The following is a 5,000-nucleotide window of genomic DNA, read 5'->3' as shown; positions in this document are numbered from 1 at the left end:
GCTGATTCATTCAGTGTCATTCTATTACCGAGTCATTATCTCGTTCCGGGCAATCTCTCTCTCTCTCTCTCTCTCTCTCTCTCTCTCTCTCTCTCTCTCTCTCTCATGTGTCATTTTAGGAATATATCCGGTCTCTCTCTCTCTCTCTCTCTCTCTCTCTCTCTCTCTCTCTCTCTCTCTCTCTCTCTCTCTCTCTCTCTGTGTGTGTGTGTGTGTGTGTGTGTGTGTGTGTGTGTGTCGCTCGTTTAACCGGTTTTACTGTCGGTCTGTTTGCCTCATATCCGGGCCACCCTAGAAAGCAAGCAAGCAAGCAAGCACACACACACACACACACACACACACACACACACACACACACACACACACACACACACAGCGACTGTAAATGTAATAAAACATGATTAAGGGCAATATCTCAAGAGTCCGTTAAGCATGTTGTTCTTTTTACATTGTTGTCATTATTATTATTATTAGTAGTAGTAGTAGTAGTAGTAGTAGTAGTAGTAGTAGTAGTAGTAGTAGTAGTAGTAGTAGTAGTAGTAGTAGTAGTAGTAGTAGTAGTAGTAGTAGTAGCAGTAGTAGTAGTAGTAGTAGTAGTAGTAGTAGAAGTAGTAGTTATCGTTTTGCTTCTACTACTACTACTACTATTACCACCACTGCAACTACTACTATTGTTGGACATCCTTATAATGATGACATACGAGTTCAATAATATCTACATTCAATTAGCATAATCAAAAGCAAATAAACGATTCATGAGTGTGTGTGTGTGTGTGTGTGTGTGTGTGTGTGTGTGTGTGTGTGTGTGTGTGTGTACTGATTAATGTCCCACGTACCCAATTCGCCTTTTTTTTTTCTTCCTTCCTTTTTTTCTTTCCTCTCTTCTTCCTCCTCTTCTTCTCCTCCTTCTCTTCCTCCTTTTCTTATTTTATTTCCCCTCCTCTTTATGCTCTCCTTATTTACTCGTCCTTCTCATCCTTCCTCCGTGTAAACATGCAATTTCTCTCTCTCTCTCTCTCTCTCTCTCTCTCTCTCTCTCTCTCTCTCTCTCTCTCTCTCTCTCTCTCTCTCCCCCCAGCTAGCGACCCCTGGCAGTGTCCGGAGCACCTGGCGGGTCAGAGGGCTTGATGAGGCGGCCAATTAAACGATCCAGGTGACTCAGCACACCTTGTGACGTCACCTGCTCATCTACCTACTGCCTACACCTTGCCAAGCCTTCACTCCTTTCTTCCTTCCTTCTTTCCTTCATTCCTTCCTTCCTTCGTTACTTCATTCATTCTTATCTAAATTTTCAGTCTTATGTACTTCTGTTTTCTTTCTCCTTTCGTTATTCTTTTTTGTCTTTCCGCCATTTTCATTGCCTTCTTGCTTCGCCTTCTTTCTTTCATTCATTCATTCATTCGTTACTTCATTCATTTTTGTCTATTTTTTTCTAACACACACCTCCTTCAGTTTTCTTTCTCCTTTCTTTATTTTTTTTTATTATCTCTTTTTTTCATTGTCTTTCTTCCTTTGTTCTTATTCTCTCCTTCCCCCACCTTACCTTCCTTCATTCATTCCTTCGTTATTTTACTCTCTCTCTCTCTCTCTCTCTCTCTCTCTCTCTCTCTCTCTCTCTCTCTCTCTCTCTCTCTCTCTCTCTCTCTCTCTTTTTTACATCCTACTTCCTTGATCTAGCATTTTCTCCCTTCCTTACTCTTTTTCTCTCTTTTTCATCACATTCATCCCCGCCTTCCCTTACCTTCTTTCCTTCACTCCCCCTATTCCTTCATTCATCCTCCTTCTCTATCTTCTTTTTTTACTTCTTATGCCCTTCATCGATTTTCATCCTTCTTTCCTTATTTTTTTCCCTCTTTCTCTCTTTCCTCACTTTCATTATCTCCTTTATCATTCATTCACTCCTTTATCATTTAATTTATTCTCCATGTCTACTTTTTTTTAATTCTCACCTTCTTTATTCAGTTTCCTTTTGTCCATCCCTTTATTTTTTCTTTCTCTTTTGCCTCACCTTTCTTCACTTGTTGCTTCACCTTTCTAATTTCCTTCCGAGAGTCAAGGTTCAGTCAATCAATCCTTCAATTCTTCCTACTTTCTACAGGTGACCTTTGACCTCCCCGCTGTAGCCCTATTAATTCAATCATTCTTTCCTTCTCTCTTGTATTCCTTTCCTTCGTTCTACCTACTCTCCTTTCTTCCCTTATTTTTCTTTCACTTATTTTTCTTTGTTACTTCTCTCTTGTTTTAGTCTTTTTCCTTTCATTCTTTTTCCTTTATTCTCCCTGTTTTTCTTTCTTCTCCTATTTTTCTTCTATTTGTATTCATTATTTCCGTCTTTAGTTCTTCCTTTTATTCCCTTCTTCAAATTTCTTTTTTACTTTTTCTTTCTTATCTTGTTTTTCATCCTTCCATCTTCATTCATTCCTTCTATCTTCTCTTCGTTGTTAAGTTTTTCTTTTTTTTTTTTGCTTTCTTTTTTTTCTTCTCTCCCTCTCTCCTGCCTTTCCTCCTCCTTTTCCTCTTCTTTCTCTGCCTCCTTCCTTCACTGTTTGTCTGCTTTGCTTCCAGCTTTTATTATTCATTCGCTTGCTTCGTTCCAAATTCATTACTTAATTCTCCATTTTTTTCTTATTCCTTATTCCTATCCCCCCATGTCGTTGCTTCTCTTTCTATTTCTTTTTCGTTTTTTTTTTTTTTTTTTGTTCCTGATTATCCTTTCTCATAATTTATCTGTCCTTTCTTCAGATTCTCTCTCTCTCTCTCTCTCTCTCTCTCTCTCTCTCTCTCTCTCTCTCTCTCTCTCTCTCTCTCTCTCTCTCTCTCTCTCTCTCTCTCTCTACAGATAAATAAATGAACTGCAAGGTAATACTGTACTTTAAAAATATTCACTAATGTAGATAATTTATTGCATAACTGTTTTTTTATTTCCTTTTTTCCCCTATGGTTGTCCTTTGCCAACACTCACTGTAATATAAGGCTCACATAGACACACACACACACACACACACACACACACAGGGAAAGAAGAAAGATTAAGTCGCCTTAGTGTTTTCTAGGCAACAGAATAAGTATTAAAAGACTAAAGTACAATATTAATTAAGAATCTAAAAATAAGCCTTACATAAACACACACACAGAAAGAGAGAGAGAGAGAGAGAGAGAGAGAGAGAGAGAGAGAGAGAGAGAGAGAGAGAGAGAGAGAGAGAGAGAGAGAGAGAGAGAGAGAGAGAGAGAGAGAGATAAGCTGCTTTTGTGTTTTCTTGCCAACAGAATTAAGCAAAAGACCAAAGCAAAAGACCAAAGTAGAAAAATTAAGTGTGTAAAAATGTGGCTTGCAGGAACACAGAGGAGAGGAAGAGTATTTTTGTTTTCTTTTTATTTTGTTTTGTTTTGTGTGTGTGTGTGTGTGTGTGTGTGTGTGTGTGTGTGTGTGTGTGTGTGTGTGTGTGTGTGTGTGTGTGTGTGTGTGTGTGTGTGTGTGTGTGTGTGTGTGTGTGTGTGTGTGTGCAGGTGACAGTATTATTTAAGAGACTAAAATAGAAAACGGAGTCTAAAATAAAAATACTGCTCACATGGACACACAGGAAAATAAGAAAGAGAAAGAAGTAAATTTAGCGTTTCCTTGGCGACGTAATTACTTAACAGACTACAGAACAAAACTGTCTACAAGCCATAAGTGATGATGAGATAAACTATTACACAGTGAAAGGGTTCAATCTCCCCTCACTACACTTTTCAAACTATCCACTCAATGTACCTGGTTATTAAGTTACATGAAATAATTACACGTACACTATCATTACACTCTTAAGTAAATACACAGTTATCCGCTGTACAAATTACCGTGTTATTAGGTAATTCCCCGTGACTTTCTTAACACCACGTGCTGTATAATCTTTGGCGAATAGGACGAAACGCAGGTAAATACAGGTAATAAAATTGAGCTTTATCATCTAGTCACGTAAGGTCATTTAAGTATTACACAGGGTGCGTTCCTGTGTAAAAACTGCTCTTCCTTCGTTGCGTGTTCCTCTGATACGGAGTTAGCAGAGAAATCCTTGTCTACGTAAAATTATTGTTCCTTTTGCAAAACTATTGAGATATTGAAATACAGGCAGGGTCAGAAGTCCAGTAACACACAGCACTTATTTCCACTGTGTTTTCCCTCAATGTGAAATCCTCTGATATGCCAAGAATCTCGTCACGTTTTGTTGTCAGACTGTCATCACATCAAGGCGCCTATGATCGAGGGAAAACATAGAGAAAGAGTGAGTTCATCAGGTTACTCTACGTAAAACCAAGACTATGCCTTTCAATATCACGAACTGCAAAGACGCTTCCACTCGACTAGGCCAGTATTTTGAAATCGTTTAGTCTCTCACAAGGACCAAAAACAAAGCCCACAGAGATTACTTAGTCTGGCGTCTCACGGGTATTCTTTTATCACAGATTGTGCAAAAGTACTGTTAAACTGTCACTTGAATCATAGGAATACTCTTGAAAACCCTAATATTTTAAAGAACATGTTAAAACTAGTGAAGATAGAAACTTTTGAAGGTAACCCTGAAAGGCCCAGTGACTTCCAATAGAACATGTAAAGGAAAGAAATTAAAAACCCGAAATGAGAAAATGAGATGGCGAAACCTAACACCCTTGTAAACCCCAGTAACTTCCTCCAGAACATGTTAAAAAGTGCACGAAATAACACACGGAAATGTTTAATAACGTGCGACTTGTACTGACGTTGCGGCGAATGCATCATCAAAACATCATTTCCTTCGACAACGATATCTCCGCCTGATCAACGTTGTAGGAAATCGGTAAGGAGTGGCCAATTTTTACTCAGGAAACGCGCCCTATGGAATACTGACTCAGGAGACCTCACGCTCCTCACCACACAAAGGACTGAGCTGCCTCGTCCCTTCCTGTCCCTCCTAGAAATTGACTTGCAAATCTTTATCTTCCATAAATAATCATCTAGCAACAACACTCGAGAATATCTC

General features: G+C 38.8%; 1 long non-coding RNA gene across 3 annotated transcripts in view; it reads right to left on the bottom strand.

Moving 5' to 3' along the window:
• LOC135109118 (uncharacterized) overlaps positions 1-5,000 on the bottom strand; it is a 187,939-nt gene that overhangs the window by 120,537 nt on the left and 62,402 nt on the right. The gene's annotated exons all lie outside the window — the stretch shown is intronic.

Source organism: Scylla paramamosain, chromosome 18, assembly GCF_035594125.1.
Source record: "Scylla paramamosain isolate STU-SP2022 chromosome 18, ASM3559412v1, whole genome shotgun sequence".
NCBI classification, from domain to species: domain Eukaryota; kingdom Metazoa; phylum Arthropoda; class Malacostraca; order Decapoda; family Portunidae; genus Scylla; species Scylla paramamosain.
The sequence above is the reverse complement of the archived record's forward strand: the minus strand, read 5'-3'. Positions and strand labels throughout refer to the sequence as shown.